This window comes from Podarcis erhardii, assembly GCF_964252035.2.
Source record: "Podarcis erhardii genome assembly, chromosome: Z".
Classification (NCBI taxonomy): Eukaryota; Metazoa; Chordata; class Lepidosauria; order Squamata; family Lacertidae; genus Podarcis; species Podarcis erhardii.
Genome location: NC_138504.1, coordinates 22,742,215 through 22,759,997, shown reverse-complemented (window position 1 = coordinate 22,759,997; position 17,783 = coordinate 22,742,215). Strand labels below are relative to the sequence as shown.

At 42.7% G+C, this 17,783-nt stretch overlaps 1 long non-coding RNA gene and 1 pseudogene across 2 annotated transcripts; one reads left to right on the top strand and one right to left on the bottom strand.

Annotated features, from left to right (window-relative positions):
• The first annotated feature begins 1,635 nt into the window (after window positions 1-1,635).
• LOC309333987 (putative P2Y purinoceptor 10 pseudogene) lies at window positions 1,636-8,684 on the top strand (annotated as a pseudogene). Its single transcript, XR_014161608.1, has 2 exons — window positions 1,636-2,508; window positions 6,566-8,684. The product of XR_014161608.1 is annotated as a putative P2Y purinoceptor 10 pseudogene (transcript).
• Window positions 7,395-10,172, bottom strand: LOC309334121. The gene is made up of 2 exons (XR_014152896.1): window positions 10,101-10,172; window positions 7,395-7,587 (listed from the first exon to the last, which is right to left on the bottom strand). It is a non-coding gene; the product is annotated as an uncharacterized lncRNA (long non-coding RNA).
• Between the last annotated feature and the right edge of the window lie 7,611 nt (window positions 10,173-17,783).

The window sequence follows — 17,783 nt, the reverse complement described above, 5'->3', positions numbered from 1 at the left end:
GACCAAACTCCTGTCCACACTTACTATGCAGCAGAAAAATCCATACTCGTATCATTTTGAAGGACAATATATAACTCAAGACTCCCCAAATGTGCTGGGAACTGCTTCTCTCTTAATAAAAAAGAATCTGGTAAGCAAATCCCCATGTCCTTGAGATGATGAATATGTTGATGATAGCTTGGTGGTAGGGTAACAGCACCCACCAGTTCAATCCCTGGCATCTCCAGGTAGGGCTGGGGGAGACCCCAGTCTGAACCCCTGGACACCTCCCACCTGTCATTGTGGACAGTAAAGACTCTCCTCCTGGAAGAGAGGGGAGTGGTTGTGGGTGGGAACCCGAGCTCCACCTCTAGCAGGGGGCATTAGCCCCCTGCCTTCCACTCACCTGGCTGGTGCCCACGCCCATCGGCAGGCACCCAACCAGGTGTCTCCGATGGGGCGTGTACAGCAGCCTATATGCTGCGGCGCCAGCCCCTCCTCGGCTTCACTCTTCGTCGTCCCGTCGCGAGTCACCCACCCTCCACTCTCTTTTAGCTCAGGGTCTTAGTTTTCCTTGGCCTTGCTATGGACCTTAGGTTGGTTGCCCTGGTTGTCCAGGGGGCCTGGTAGGAATTTTTCCATTTGGCATTAGGCTTTTTGGTTTTTTCGCCTACCTCGTAGCAATCATCACAACTTTCATGGTATTGGTGGGTAGGTTAGGCATTGGAATAATGTGTTGTGGTGTCGAAGAGCTAGGTGTGGCCATCGCCTATGCCTTCAATTTTTGGGTATTCCGTTAAAGGAATCTGGCGGTCGTGTATTCAGTCCGATGCCTGCTTGGCGGGATGCCATGGCACAACCCTCGGTGACATCAGGGGAGAGCCTATAGTTGGATTAGCATCAACAGGCTCCACCTACTGGTGAATAAACCCCCCTTGTTTCTGACTCTCCCCTCTCTGAGGGGGTGGAGTCAGTCAGCTGACGTAATCCAGTGCCTAAGCCAATACCTTTTCACTTACTGTAATCAATAAAGTTGTGGTCTTTTCTTGCCCATTAACCTTATATCACGTGTCCTTGTGTATTCATTCCACTTTGGGGGAATCGGGTCCTCGAACCACAATACTGAGCTGGGTGGGCCAGTAGTCAGTTTCAGTATAAAGCATTTTTTGCAATGTTCCTTTGATGATGTAGCAATTCATTACTGCATGAAAGTGGTGTGTACATTAATGGGATCCAGTTGCTGTAAAACTGCTTGATATGGTAGCACTGGTGTGAACCATCAGCCTATAAAGTACTACTGTTGAAAAATGACCCAGCAGCAGTATGACTCAACTCACACTAATGACTAATTGTCACATTCCTCCAGCACATTTCAAATATAAAATGCTGACTCCCTTCACACATTTTTAGCTACCATTAATACAAACCCTTTCAGAGGCATCACTTATTAATTATTATTCTCTATTCTAATAATACTGATTGGGAAATGAAAATTAGGCTGAAGGAACACTGTCTTAAGGATAGCTAAAGCTTGGACTTGTTGAAATTTAAACTTACTGGTCATTTATTTATTAAGGTATTTATTTATTTATTTATTATTTATTTATTTATTTATTTATTTTAAAAAAAACACCATTAACCACTTTTTTTTCCTTCAAAGGCTTTATTGATCAAAGAAAAAACATAAACAATGAGCAAAACAGAAATGACATGGCTCAGTCGGTAGAGCCTGAGACTCTTAATCTCAGGATCGTGGGTTTGAGTTCCACATTGGGGGGAAATATCCTGGATATCAGGAGGATGGATAAGAGAAGCCTTGTGGTCCCTTAAAACTCTATGATTATATGATACAAATAAGCTCCTCCAACAAACACAATATCTTTCATCCGTTCTTCATTACTACTTGGCATCAGGGCAGGGTACGACCATGGAATTTAAAACAAACGAACAAAAATAGCTCATCTTGGGTCTGTCCAGCTAAATTCTACTCTGAGTGGACTCACTGGAATTAATGTGTCTGAATTAATTTTAGTGTGGGTCTGATCCAAGTATGACTAACATAGGATACAACCTCTGCTTGGCAACTACACCACACTAAGCTCATAACAGTAAAATAGAAGCAGTATGTAGAATTGGATGTGAATGCAAAGAAGTAGGAATGGATAGAAAGCCAGCATGCTAAACTACTCCTCTACTGGCAAACATATCACTGTGATGTCATCTGTTGATTTGTTTCGACTCCCAAAGCTGTGTTGTGTGAGCGTCTTTTTTTAAGTGAGGAGGAGAAACAAAATACAGGATTTCCTTTAGTACAGTCATAGCTCCCGTCTCCGAACACCACTAGCACTTCTACCCAATTCCTCAAGACGGTTTTAGAACTCGTGATCCTGTAAAGAAATCTGGATCGTGGTGGAAACAGTGCTGCTGTAAAGCTCAAAAGATGCATCTGCTCAAAAGAAACCCAAAAGACGCTCGCTTTTCTTCTTGTGGTTGCTACCGTGTCAAAGAATGAATGGAAACTGCAGTGAGGTAAGGGAGGGTCTTTTAAAAGCATGTTTCCTTTGGCAAAGCTAAGGCTGCAGTCCTGGGCATACTTAACTTGCAGCCAAATCAAATCCCCTGGAAACTAATGGTCCTTACATTTATGTACACATGGCTAGGGGTCAGCACATGAAACTGCAGACTAAGGCATATTTTCCAAGAATGAAGTTTTATCAAATTCAGTGGAGTTGTTCTGGATCTGCTGTAAGCCATAGTGTTGATGGATTGACTGCATGCTTTTTAAAGGGAAAATGATTTCAGCCTAGGAAAAAATGATTTAAGAACTTTTTTTATTATTAAGCAACAAGCACTACATACATAATAATATTTAAACAATAACCATAGAGAGGTACAAAGCATTGCTTAGACACAGTAAGGTCTAGCAATAGACTTGTATAAATGTATAAAGCCTTGTATAAATATTTATTTGTCTTCCCAATCCTGAGTACATCACCTCTGTACAGTTCAAGATTGTTGTCCAACACTTTGCATAACTTAGACTTGCTTTAGAGTTGAATAAAAGGTTCATAAAGGTGTTGATAGTCCTTTTCATTGGTGTGGGATACAAAATTATGCCATACAGTACAAAAATCTAAATTACCAACCACATGCTTGGTTGAGTAAATCTTACTGATCAATGTGGCCTTACGATGATTTTTTGTTGATCAGATGCTTTGCCATTTCCTAAAACTTTGTTTTAAAGATATGGATAAGCCAGAAGCATTTAAGACTTACTTAACGTAGCAGATACTTTGAAGGGTAAATGTAACTTTATAGAATAATAAATAGGCACATTTTTTAGAAAGATGCTTTTACAACAGCTATTTGAATTGGAGACAATAAATGATTCTCATGTTGTTTAATTTGTATCAGAGGAGCATAGCACATTATACTGAAATGATTACTTTTAATTTTGGTTTGATATTTTCCTGCCAATGGCACTATTTAAAGTCTATAGTTACAGTCTTAGGCACACATCTATGGGACCATGTCCCAGCAATCTCTGGGAAGGGGGTCTTTGTTTAGTGGCAGACCACCATCTTTGCATACAGAAGTTCCCAGGTTCAATCCCTAGCATGTCCTTGTAAGCCTAGGAATGTTCCGCTGTCTGAAAGACTTTCCCAAAGTCTTTGCCAGTCCATATGGACAATACTGAACTGGATAGACTGATGGTCTCATGGTATAAGATAGCTTCCTATTGTTGCTGAGCAAGGACTTGCAGAGGTTTGGGAAGTAATAATAATTACCATGCATACCAAAAAACCCAACCCCAACCTCCCCCATTTGATCCTCTTCACTCAAAAGCTTTAGGAAATGATACTCTGAGAAAGCCCTCAGCCATTATTATTGCTGCCTGCTCCCTCCTGAAGGACGCATATGATTCTTGGCACTGCTAGTCTCCCCAGACACCCATCTCTAGTTACAAGTAGCCTTCAGTTTGGTGTGGCTAGGGTCTGGAAAATGAACTGTGGATGGGTGGGGGGACACGATGACACATGTTTCCATGTGTTGTTAAAAGGATCAAAATGCTGAAGCTTCAGAGTTCATATTGCTGTGAAGAGGAAAGTTTTTAACCACACAAAAACCCACAGGAATGAAAAATGAAGAGTGTGCCCATATTCAAAGGAACAAGGGGGGCGGAGCAGGAAGAGGAGAGAGAAATATCCTTGTTGGTTTTTATTTACTATAGGGATGGGCAAATCTGTCAGTTTCTCTCAGTTTCTCATTTTGCAGTCTTCAGTTTTCCACATTTACACATCACTTTGTGTGTTTTTTTAATGCTTATGAATATTTACCATTGAATTTCTCCTAATATGCACATGGCTGTGGGCATTTTTTAACAAAGGAGTTTCCCCTAATATAAGGGTTGTATGTGATTTTGCCTAATATAACCATTTTTGTAAAGAGATTTCACTTAATATAATGCATTTTTATTTTATTCTCAGGAATATATGCATTTTTATTCACACTTTGGGTTAGCATTACTTGGCAGGGGAACTGCATTGTGAAATGCAGAGAAGCACTAATTTTGAAGGAAGAATGCATTTCAGTTTGGATTCCAAACATATCACTTTGGAAAGTGCAAATGAGGGAGATTCATCTTTAAGTGTAAACTGAATTTAATTTCTCCCCTATTCCTAGTTGGTTATTACAACTATTTCTGTTACTGGTTCTTTAGGGTCACAGTCTCATTCATCTATACTCTCAAATGCCACTTTCTTGCAATGTTGGCTATGGAGTGATTTAACAGTCATCCCTCTTCCCAAGAAACTCTGAGAATCGTAGCTCTGCAAGACAAATTGGGGCCTCAAAACAACTCTTAGCACCTGTTCCCAGGATTATTTGGGGGACGCAATGCCTGTTAAAGTGGTCTAATACTGCTTTAAATGTACAGGATATGCCCACTATTTGCAAAGGGAGAGGGGTTGGAATGCCTTGTAGTAATTCAGACCGTTAAGCTCAGTATTATCTCCACTGGTTTGCAGTAGCTCTCCAAAGTTTGGGGCAAGCAGTTTTATCCCATCTCTATCTGGAGATGCTGGGAATTGATCCTGGGACCTTCTGCACGCAAAGCTACAATTTGCTGCATCCAAACCATATGAAGCGTGAGGCTTCCTCTTGTATATTGAGCACATGGACCACTGCATGAACTGCCTTTAACCACTATCTGTGATCTTTAATTCTGCAAACATTTTCAAGGAGGAAACGAAACAGAAGCTACAAATAGAAAAGTAGCCACCACCAGAATCAGAGACCAAAATACTCTATCTTTTAGAAAATACTTTCCTTCTTAGGGTGTATTTACAAAACCTTGCTTCATCATGTGTTTTGTAGCAACAACCTCAATCGTACTGTCCATGAACAGAGATTACGAGAAGAAAGTCTTTCCAGGGCCTGAGTTAGGGGCAGATGATTCAGATGACTGTGGGAGCCTCAGGTTTTGGAGGATGCAATGCTCTTGTCATGTACTGCCTACTCAGATACTCTCTGAAACCTTTGACCCTTAGTTCCCATGCCCAACTGCAGTCTTTCCCAACCTGTTGGCTTCCCAATGCTTTGGACTACAACTGCCTTCAACCCCAGCCAGCATAGCCAATGGCTACGGATAATGGAACTTATAGTCCAACAACTTATGGAGGATCACAAATTAGCCACCACTGATCTAAGTATGTTCCCATGCTTTCATTAACATGCTCTCATTTGTACTTTTTCCTAACCTTCCCTGAACTAGTTCCCTCCAGATGTTTTGGAATGCAGTTCTTGGGTGGAAAAAGATTCTTTATCACTGGGATACATTCTCAAGAGTATTTTTAATAATAACAGTAATAATAAAAACAACAACAAACTGACGTGGAGTTTGTGGAGAACTGAACTTAAGAGTGGAAAAATAAGCTACTGAGAGAAACCAGAACTGACAGAATTGCCCCTACCCTTCGCCCAACTTGAATCATGGAATCATAGAATTGTAGAGTTGGAAGGAACCACAAGGATTATCTAGTCCACCCCTGCAATTCAGGAAGCTTTCATTCAATGTGGGGCTCAAACCCACAACCCTGAGATCAAGAGTCTCATGCTCTCAGTTTCCTGCTACTGTATGTGCTTTCCTAGTGCTTTCCGAATATTATAACTCAGGGTGGAGAATGATGACACAATCTTAGAGTCATCAGACAGGAAGGGAGATTATTTAAGGCAGGCACATTTGAAGAAGTATATTATAAAATGTCTGTAGCCAGTGCCACCACCACACCCTTGACATTAAGAGAATTTAGTTGCTTTGATGAAAATACTTATAGCCTTTAGTTCCTCCTTCTAAATTGGTTGTTCTCTTTCTGGTGATTCTGTCAATGCAGCTTGCTGATGTGAAGGTCTCAGGAAACTGCACTTCCATGTCAGTTGGTGAAAGTGCATGCCTAGTGAATCTGCGTGAGGATGTCTTTTGACTATTGTTCTTCGGCTGCCAAAATGTCTTGATCTAGTTCTGAGTGTGTGTGTTTAATGCTGCAGCATAAATCTCTTTCTCAAAAAACAATCATCTTCTTAACAGGTATCTTCTGATTAGCCTATATGGCCACTGACCCGATCAAGATGTTGAACAACCAATCATCAGAAAATTGTCCTGACCCTCCAATGCATTTCCAGGCCTCTTTGTATGCAGTCATCTACATCATCATCTTCGTTCCGGGTCTCCTGGGAAACAGCATCGCCCTTTGGGTTTTGTGCCACTTCATCAAGAAGAGGAGCAAAGCGGTAGTTTTCATGATGAATTTGGCTGTAGCTGACCTGACCCACGTTGTCTCTTTGCCCTTACGGATGTATTACTACATCAACCACAGCTGGCCTTTTGGGGGCTTCCTTTGCCAGCTCTGCTTCTACCTCAAATACCTTAACATGTATGCCAGTATCTGCTTTCTCACCTGCATCAGCATCCAAAGGTACCTCTTCCTACTTCACCCTTTCAAAGCCAAGGACTGGAAGTGCAGGTATGATGTGGCCATAAGTGCTGCCATATGGACTGTGGTTGGGGCTGCTTGCTTACCTCTCCCAATCCTGAGGAGTCCTCGCTTATCAAACAATACCAACATCTGCTTTGCTGATCTTGAAGTTCAACGGTTGTCTATGGGAGCCTCAATCACTCTGGTGATTGTAGCTGAATTCTGTGCATTTGTGGCCCCTGTTGTGATAGTCATTTACTGCACTTGGAAAATGAGGCAATCCCTGCAGGAGCCCCACAGTCCTTTGCAGCACACCAATGAGAAGCAGAAAGCTTGGCACATGATCTTAGGGTGCGCAGCTGTGTTTTTCATATGTTTTACACCGTATCATGTGAATTTCCCTATATTTATGATGGTGAAACAAAACATGGTCACAAACTGTTCTGTACGGCATAGAGCTTTATATTTCCATCCCATTTCTTTGTGCCTCGCAAGCCTCAATTGTTGTCTTGATCCAATTCTCTACTACTTCATGACATCAGAGTTCCGGGAAAGGTTCAAGTGCAGCAGTGCTTGCCCCTTGAGCTGCCTCAACAGTCTTGACAGCAGCAGCAGCAGAACCTCTGAAGTTGAGCTGAAAAGCAAGGCAGATAACAAAAATAAAAATGTCTTGATGGCATACTTTTGGACTCTTAGGCCACACGATGGCATGGAATCTCCTCTCTCTTGTTAGCTAAGTGATGGTTCACACATGGGTTGTACTTCACTTGCTTCTCTTAGGGACCCAGCACTTGACACTCAGCTGAATGTGTGAACAGGCAACATTGAAAAAGTTGTTGCTGAGTGAAATGAAAGTTATGTCTCTGATAATTAATCACTGATGGCTTGAGAGCAGTCATATGATATAAATATTAACCAGTCATTTTTAGAACCTGCCAGAATTGGGAGGAAGAATCTGTGTGCCGCTGCCACTGGGGTTATAAAGTGCAGCAGACTCGAGGAGGTGAAAGTGTTCTGCATTAACTCCACCCATTCAGGCAGCCATTGGTTTCCCCAACCTCAAAGAGTAGATAGAGACATAATAACATAATAAGAGCCCTGCTGGATCAAGCCAATGGCCCATCTATTCCAGGATCCTCACAGTGCCCACCCAGATGCCTGTAGGAAACGCACAAGCAGGACCCAAGCACAAGAGCACTCTCAACCCACCCACCATGATTTCCAGCAACCAGTATTTAGAAGCATTATCGCTTCCAGGTCAGGATAAGACTTATGGATGGCGTCCACAAACAAAACAGCAGCTGCCTTTTTTCCTCTCCAGAATGATGTGCTGTCTGGAGAATGATGGGGAAATAAAAGAGCCACTGCCAAGAAGCCTCACTCCCAATGAAGGAGGAATGTGTGGCATTTGCCTGTTCTAGTGGAAATGTCTGTACAGGGGGAGAGAAAGGGTTAATATGTAGACCAATAGAAAAGCCAGAGGCGGAGCCTACCTGTTTTTAAAAGGTTTAGCCAGAGGTTTAGACAGTTGGGAAAAAGCAGTTGGGAAAGCAGTTGGAAGACAGATGAAAACAGAGAGACAGTCAGTGCAGTTGGTTCTTGTGTGAGGGGAGGTAGAAGAGTTAGAGACAGGATAAAATAAGACTAGGAGGGTAAAGGGTAACAGTGTTTCGAATGCATTTAAAGTTTATTTGTGTTTGCAATAAACTACAATCTTCGTTATTAACTTGAGACCCCGACTGAGACTAAGTTTTTTTACCTGGGAGAATCTGGTTGGTTGCAGCAGATTGGTGGTGTACAGGTCAATAGTCCGTGAGACGACTGGGGGCTCCATACGAACGCCACAGAATGCAAATTAAAGATGGAGGAGGAATCTGTTTTATACATGGAATCCGGTGCTGCTGACCTGATTGAGATTTCCTCACGCTGCCTCTGGCATACAGTGCTCATATATGTCGGAGCTGTTTGTGCAATGTGAGATTACTATTTTTTAATTCATACTAAATACATGCAAATTATGTGCAAACTTTGCAAATATTGTACATGTAATATACATGAAAGAGACAAGCTGCATGCAGTACATAAGTATTTTATACAGCTATATGCATTGTTGTTTCTATTTGCTTCATGTACTAGTTCAGGGCAACCCAACTTTTCATACCAAGAGTACTTCAGCGCAGAGGTGTGGGTCACATACTGCCTTGTTTCATGGTGCAGGGGAGTGAGGTCAAAATTTAATGCCCCCTCATACCCCCTCAACTGTTCTGTTTTAAGCTGGACATCCTGGAATTACAGAAGGCAGTCCTGGCTTCTGATTGGATCCCAGAATGTCCCATTTTTTGTTCCAGTGCTCTGGTGTGAGACAGCTGGCTCTCACCAGAGCACTGAACCAAAATAGTCAGCTAGGGCTTGCCAGAGCAAAATTCGCTTATTTTTAGGTCCCGCAAGACTGAAAGTGCCCAATTTTGGTCCCCAGGATGTTGGAGGGTATTCCACACACACCCTCCAACCCTTGTGCTACCTTCCCAATGTAGATAAGCTTTGAGAAATTACCGGTATTTACTCCTGGCTCTGTTGAAGCAGTTGCTTACAGTTGTTGGCGGTTTTGGACATTCACATATGGAAAAGCTCTAAGTGTCCATTTACACAGCCAGTGTATGCAGTAGATACCCCAATACAGCATGCGACTACACAGAATTGTTTGTTTAAAAGTGCATCCTCTCAGTAATAATGCTTTCTTTTTCTATTCTTCACGATGAAGTTCTAAATACCCTTTTCAAGGCAGTGCTCTGTCCTGCCACTAGGTGCTGCAACAGAATCATTTGCTAACTATTCGTGCATGAGGGCTTCAGCATTAGCCCTAATACAACCAAACAGAGACATCTAGATTCTAGTCGAAGGATGCAGCATTACCATGAAGCAGTAGCACTATTAAAGTATTGAACCAGAAGTGCCTCTCTACCTTCAGAACTCCATTCTCTGGCCAAAATGTGCTGCCTTCATTTTTCAGAAATTCTGAATTCCATGTATTTCAGGTAACCGGATGGGTGCAGTTCTGAACTCCTTGGCCTGATCTTAAACTCCTTTAACTTGGACTGCTGCTTCTTAGCCTGCCATCTGATCATAGCAGCTGCAGTGACTCTTTACCTATTGTTGAACCTGTATCTCTTCTCTGTGGGAAGTATGACTCTAGTTCCCATTTGCAGAGAATGCAGAAGAAGAGGAGGAGTTTGGATTTGATATCCCGCCTTTCACTCCCCTTAAGGAGTCTTAAAGCGGCTAACATTCTCCTGTCCCTTCCTCCCCCACAACAAACACTCTGTGAGGTGAGTGGGGCTGAGAGACTTCAAAGGAGTGTGACTTGCCCAAGCTCACCCAGCAGCTGCATGTGGAGGAGCGGAGACGCGAACCTGTTTCCCCAGATTACGAGTCTATTACTCTTAACCACTAGACCACACTGGCTCACAAGGTGGTGCAGAAGACAACCCTGGGTCTTTTGACACTTTAATTGGGTCTCTCTTCCCTCCTATAAAAAACTACACAAGACACTTTCTTTTAAAGTTTAAATAACATATGACTTTTACTTAGTGAACTTGCAGTTGCAGATTAAATATATAATGCAGGGAGGCGATGCTTAAGTTGCTAAAACATCTTCCAGAGGTGAAACTGAAAGCAGCTCAACAGTTCATACCTGCTTCTCTAACTGTTAAGACTGTTCAACTAACTGCCGTAACTGTACCAACTGCCATAACAGCCTCAGGCGTATGATATCACAGAGTTCCACAGCTCTTTCAATTCACCCTTTACATGTGCAGTTTGGGTGCTAACATACTACATTCTCTTCCTCAATAAAGAGCTCTTCCTTACTCTCCTTCCTTACTCTCACCAGGAAAGGTGAGATTTCTCCCTGGATATTAAGATATTTGAGGTAAATGCCTGAGTTGGGGGCTCTATCTGTTTCCAAGATTTCTCCTCGCTCTGGAGATCTGTTTCTTCATTGGAGGCTTGGATCAGGACCCAAGGTGATCTGCAGAATCTTTCCACACAATGGAAAGAATGGCCTCCAAGTGGAAAAGAAGTAAACACGAGTAGAGCCCTACTACTGTACATCAGGTGAAAGGTAAGAACTCTTTGGGACAGGGACAGAGCCAGTCAGTCAGTGTAAACTGCCAGTCAGTGTAAACAAGACTGAGATAGATAGGCCAATGGTCTGACTCGGTATAAGACAGCTTCCTGTGTTCCTGTGGCAAACCAGTTCCCCATGGGAAGCCAGAAAGAAGAGCAGAGCACAACAGCACTCAAAATCTGGAATAATTTATCTGGACCACAGAAACCCATGGCATCTTTCTCGCCGCACCCTCCCCTTTACATCAGTCCCAGACTCCACTATATTGCCCAAAGAGATTTCAGCTGGAACGTTTGACACACCTCTAATCAAAACATCTTAGGCAGTAATCCAATACTCACTTATTTGGGAGCAGGCGCCATTGAGAACAATGTGCTTTACTTCGGAGTAGATGCAAATAGAATTACACTTATTAGCCAAATGAACCTCTAATAGCCCTTGAGAGCAATCATCAACAGCTCAAAAGAAATCACATAAAATAATTCATTACAGATGATAGGGCAGAATAAGCCGTTCCAGTTCTGGGGAAATGCATTAAATGAAAGCAAAGAATGACTCCAAAAGCTGATCCATGTCAGTGGAAACACATTACTTCCCTCCCTGCCCCCAAATATTTTTACTGAGCTTTTTAACAGACAACATGGAAAAGCATAACTGTTACATTGGATGAATATAGTAGTGGTGGTTCTGTTTTACATGGTTCAAGAGAGAGAAGGAAAGGAGGAATCAATCATTGAACTATAGAGTTGGAAGGGATCCTGTGGGTCATCTCGTCCAACCCCATGAAATGCTGGAAGCTCAACTAAAGCATCCATGACAGATGTCCATAGAACCTCTGCTTTAAAATCTCCAGTGAAGGAGAGTCCATCGCCTTCTGAAGGAGTTCATTTCACTGTCAAACAGTTCTTACTGTCAGAAAGTTCTTCCCGATGTTGAGTCAGAATCTCCTTTCTTGTAACTTGAATCCATTGGTTCAGGTCTTACTCTCCAGAGCAGGAGAAAACAAGCCTGCTCCATCTTCCATGTGGCAGCCCTTGAGATATTTGAAGTTGGATAGAGTTGGAAGGGACTCTGAGGATCATCGTGTCCAACTCCATGCAATGCATGAACATGCAGCTGTCCCATATGGGGATTGAACCTGAACCTTGACATTATCAGCACCATGCTCTAACCAACTGGTGAGAGGGTTTAGGGAATAGGAGAGGGGTGAGTAGCATCTGTGATGTTAACGTATATGAGAGAGTGCTGGAGGGGAAATAGTTAACTAGGTTGCACAGACAGGACCCAGGGGGGTGGAGTCAGTGGGTCTATAAAACCAGTTCTGGGAGGAGTTCTGAGAGGAGTTGGTTGGGAGTTGTTGATGGGAAGTTGGTTGGTTTTAGTGGGTTAGCTGGTTGGGAAAGGCAGTTGGTAATAGAGAGACAGTTAGGGCAGTGGGTTCATGAGTGTAGGGGAGGTAGAAGAGATAGAGGAAAATAAGACTAAGAAAGTAAAGAGCAACAACGTTTGGAATGCTGTAAAAGTTTTGTTTGTGTCTGAAATAAAATACACTCTTCTTTATTAATTGAGAAGCTGACTGAGACTGAAGTAATTTTACCAGGGAGGACCTGGTTGGTGGCAGCGGATTAGTGGTGTACGGATCAATAGTCTGTGAGACGACCGGGGGCTCCATACAAACACCACAGCATCCTCATTGATTATGCTAATTCTGGATTTGGTGATAGGTTGCAGCCCATGAGGGGAAAGTAGATTACTTTTACAGCCTCTTATGTTCATAATAATATCAATATATATACCATTTTCAGCTGATGCAGAAAAACTTATTTCTATGAATTTGACGACATACAAAAACAAAGCTGAAAACCGAAAACTATGCAATTAAGTGAAAATTACATGTAAGCATACACACCTCAAAAGATAAAATAAAATGCAGATTTTGGTCGTTACATCCACAATATTTTGTTCTATCTGCAATCAGACACTACCTGCCTCCTTTCTTTCTTACATTGGTCCAGTGGTGGCACCAGCTCTCGCCTTCCTCCTCTTACTTACTCTAAGTGTTGGCACTGAAGAACCCAATAGGGAAGAGGATGCGGGGGGGGGGGGGGCTAGCATGAGTTGACTCCTCCTGCCATTGGCTCCGGCTCCTCCAAGTATTGGTCCTCCTGCTTTCTGCCCCACCAGTGGGCACCAGCCACCACTTTCTCAAGGACTGTCTGGTCATAGTCCAGTTTAAACATCAAGAGCCGCAAGTTTAAACATCAAGAGCAGAGGCCTTGAAGTTCCCCATCAACCCTGAACACCTGATCAGCATATTAAGAGGCTCACAAGTTCACCTGCCCTCAGTCTTCCCCACTAGGGAGAAATCCTTGGATTTCTCTTTAAATTATAGCAATTATTTCTAAATTTACATCTATATATATCAATTAGCACCTGCATTTTTAACGCAAATCAGGGTCCATTGGTGAAGCTTTTCCACCCTAAGTAGGGTGAGGAGATCCCTCTATCTTTCACACACACACACAGGCTGAGTGTGACCTGCAAATTTTGGGATTGAAATATACTCGGAGTCAAGAGTGGATTTCATGCTCTTTATTCAGCTCATAGTGGTGAGGAGGAATGGGAGTTCCCCCAGAATGTCTGCTTTATATACATTATTTACACAATGGGCCCCACATGATTGGCTAATTCCGGGATTCTCCTGTAGGCCAATCAGGTTGCGGATTCACTTCCACCTGGAGCTGGATTGGGTGGCTCCTGTGGACCAATCAGACAGCTGCATTCTGAATCCTATTGTTCTAGAACCAATCAGACTGGTGCATTTTTTCTTTTCCTTCTCCTCCTGCGATGAGGCTACATTTTAGTATTTTAATGTTCCATTATTTTAATGTTGTATTTTATTTTTGTTTTTAAGTTGTAATCATTCATCTTGTTTTTATTATTGTTTGTAAGCCGCTCTGAGCCCGGCCTTGGCTGGGGAGGGCAGGGTATAAATAAAAAAATATTATTATTATTATTATTATTATTATTATTATTATTATTATTATTTTGGATCCTATTCAACTCAGTACATAACAGGGATCTACAATTTTCCTAGGGAATAAATAAAGCCATCCCTCCAGGAAGCATGCTCCAATGATGTGCTAGGCCAGCAGGTTTAACTGGGACTTTAGGATGAAGGGCGGGTAATAAATAAATGTAATAAGAATTAGAATAATAACTCTGTCTTGTCCAACCCTCACATATCCCACAATAATAAGTTCCTAAAAAATCTTTCTGAAATCTGCTCTGGAGGAAAGTGCCTTGTCCTCAGATCCTTGCACTCTGGCAATAATATTTATTTGCCCATGGTGTGGTGTTAGGGAGAAGGAAGACACAGAGCATGTAGGGCAGTATGATTTGTGGTGACTTGGGCTGGGCCCAATTTTGAGGCTATACCATCTGCCTGCCTGGGGTATCCAACTGACCAGCTTGATGCTTATTGACTGGAGAGCACAATGGCCAAGAGTGGGCTGAACAGAAATAGGTCTGCATACCTGGAAGTTCAGTGCGCAACCTGTGTCTGAGGCAGGCAAAGCAAAATAGGAAGATGAACGCAGCACCATCTCTAGACATTCAATAGCATGTGTCCTCAGATTCCATATCTGCAGTAATGGAATCTGTTAATCAAAGTGGAGTCAGCTAATGAGCCAGTGTCTGCCGTCTGCTCACTTCATTTACAGAGAACCCAAATCAGGCTAACTGCTGGGCCTGTAACAAGATAGTTTCAAACATGATCACTCAACTTGCTGCTGCTTCTCTCTCCATCATCCTCATGTGGTTTGCTTCTGTTCTCCGGAATGAATAAAAGCATCATGTGACATCTTGAAAAGGATGCTCTTTGGCTCTGAGTTAAGATAAGAACAACAACTGCACTGGCTGCGGGCTTATGCTGACCCCCACGCAGAGAACTGGACAAGATCTTTTGGACAACTAAGGTTAGTGAACTACTCTGTTCCAATATTCCAATATTTGTGAAAAGGAATCTAGGTAGATACCTCAGACGAGAACAAAAAAGCTGTTTTAGGTGAAGATACTGCAGGTTATATGAGCTTCTAGCTTGGTTCTCTTCACTCTGCTTGGCAGCATCTCACTAAGATTCTCAGGCAGAGGTTTTCTCTATCACCTCCTTCCTGCTTTTTTTTTTTTTTAAGAAAACAAAGTGGAGAAGCCAAAAGTTGAACCTGGGACCTTCTGCATGCAAAGCAGGTGCTCTGACACTGAGGAATAGCCCTCCTCCCCCTGAAAATGTCTCAAAGGGCAAATGAAATCACCAGACCAAAAAACTTTCAGAGCAGCCTTTTGTATGGAGCAAGCTCACTGTGTTTGATGGGACTTATTCCAAAGAGCATAAGGTTGCAGCCAAATATTCTTTAGGAAAGAGAAGTGAAACAAACCTGCCATATGAGGGGTGCAGTTCTATGCATGCTTTGTGTGTATGTGTGTATTTCATGGAAACAGGCAAAGAAATGAACTCGAAACATAAATAGAATTCTGAAAATTATTTAAAGCATAGATAAAACTCAGAGACCAATAGGCACAGCAGATGTCACACAAGAAAATAATCTACAAAATGCAGTAGAAAGATAACAAATGTTGTTGTTATTCTTAGTGTTACTACAGAAAAAAAAAAAAAACCCCAAACCAAACCACCTATAAGTTCCACAAAGCAACAGAGTGAGATGACAGCATTATACTATTCATTTTCTTATTAATATGCATTACAAAATCAAACCATTCTAATCCAATATTATTCCTCAACCATGCTTAACATATACATGTACAGTTTCAAAAACCTGTTCTACTAAACATTCTAAATAGTAATTATTGTTATCAGCAGTTTACCAGCAACATCAAGGCTAGTTCTTTGTTTTCTCTGGCTGTTGATGTTACTTATACTGCCACACGCAGACAAGCAGGTAGGCTTGCAATTTTTGTGCGGTTATTTGTGAGACTTTATCAATACATATACTGGTTTGTGCCCATAGCATCTAAGAAAAACCCTTCAGGTGCTTCCCCTGAGGGGTAGCAGCCTATGTGGTCTCATGCTTGTGGAATCATGGCCAATATTAGTTTTCTCATAATGCATTGAGCACAAACTACTTACAAGTTCAAAAAACAAGATTTGTACAATAGCAAATGGTGTTATACAAGGCTTCGTTGAGAAATACAAGCTTTAATTAGTTTAACAGTAAAGTTAAAGTATTCAGTTTTTATAAGCAATAGAAACCACTACATGCTGTGAGTCTTGCTACAATGTATCTCTTAACATTCTATTGCAGTGGTTTTCAACTAGTAATGTGCCTGGCACCCTGGGGTGCCTTGAATGATAGTCAGGGGTGCCGCGGGCAACACTGGCCTCTGTCCCTCTTTCCTTCCCTCCCTCCTCTGATGCCCTCTCAGGCCTCTGCCTCCCAAAGGCTTGCACAGCTGTTTGTTGTAGCAGCCCCAACTACAAGCCCCACAGGCGACACAAAACAGAAACCACAATGCATTTCGAAACAGTGGCTGATAAAGTGCCCTCAGCTGCTGGAGAAGATTATCAAACACTCTATCTATCTATCTATCTATCTATCTATCTATCTATCTATCATCTGTGCATCTGGGTAGGAACATAAGAAGAAGCTGCTGGATGAGGCCAATGGCCCATCTAGTCCAGTGTGCTGTTCTCACAGTGGCCAAAGAGAAGTCTATGAGGAAAGTGGAACTGGGCTGCACATGTTGGGGAGCTGAATTTCCATTACTTAAAGGTTGTGATGCTTTGTAACTGAATTGTCTAAATGTTGTGATATTGTGAGATGTGTTGATGAGGGGGGCTTCCTATGGAAAGTCAGCACAGAAATGATGATGGGGATGATGACTCTGTGTGTGTGTGTGTGTGTGTGTGTGTGTGTGTGTGTGTAAACTCACCCACCCATTGCCATTAGCACCTTGTACCTGCCATTAGCAGGGACGCGGATGGCGCTGTGGGTAAAAGCCTCAGCACCTAGGACATGCCAATCAAAAGGTTGGCAGTTTGAATCCCTGCGGCGGGGTGCGCTCCCGTCGCTCGGTCCCAGCGCCTGCCAACCTAGCAGTTCGAAAGCACCCCCGGGTGCAAGTAGATAAATAGGGACCGCTTACCAGCGGGAAGGTAAACGGCGTTCCGTGTGCTGCGCTGGCTCGCCAGATGCAGCTTGTCACGCTGGCCACGTGACCTGGAAGTGTCTGCGGATAGCGCTGGCTCCCGGCCTCTAGAGTGAGATGAGCACACAACCCTAGAGTCTGGCGATGAAAATAATAAATTGAATTTAACACCTGTTGGAGCACAACAGCACCAGCCCTCTCCCCACCTGCAGTTGTCTTGAACAGGTGTACCAAAGGGTACATTTCAGGTGTCACTGAGGGCTGCTCTTGGCTTCCTGGGAAGGAGAGGTGGGGGGGGGGGCAGAAAGTCAGACAAAGCCCAGGAGAGAAGTTTTCCCCTCTTGGGGCAGAAGCAGCAAAATACCTCTGAATAGCACCTGTTCAAGACAACTGCAGGTGGGGAGAGGGCTGGTGCTGTTGTGCTCCAACAGGTGTTAAATTCAATTTATTATTTTCATCGCCATGATCCTACACTTTGTTGAAAGGAAACTCTCCACCAGAGTAGAAATCATATATCAAACAAATGGAAAGCTCTTTAA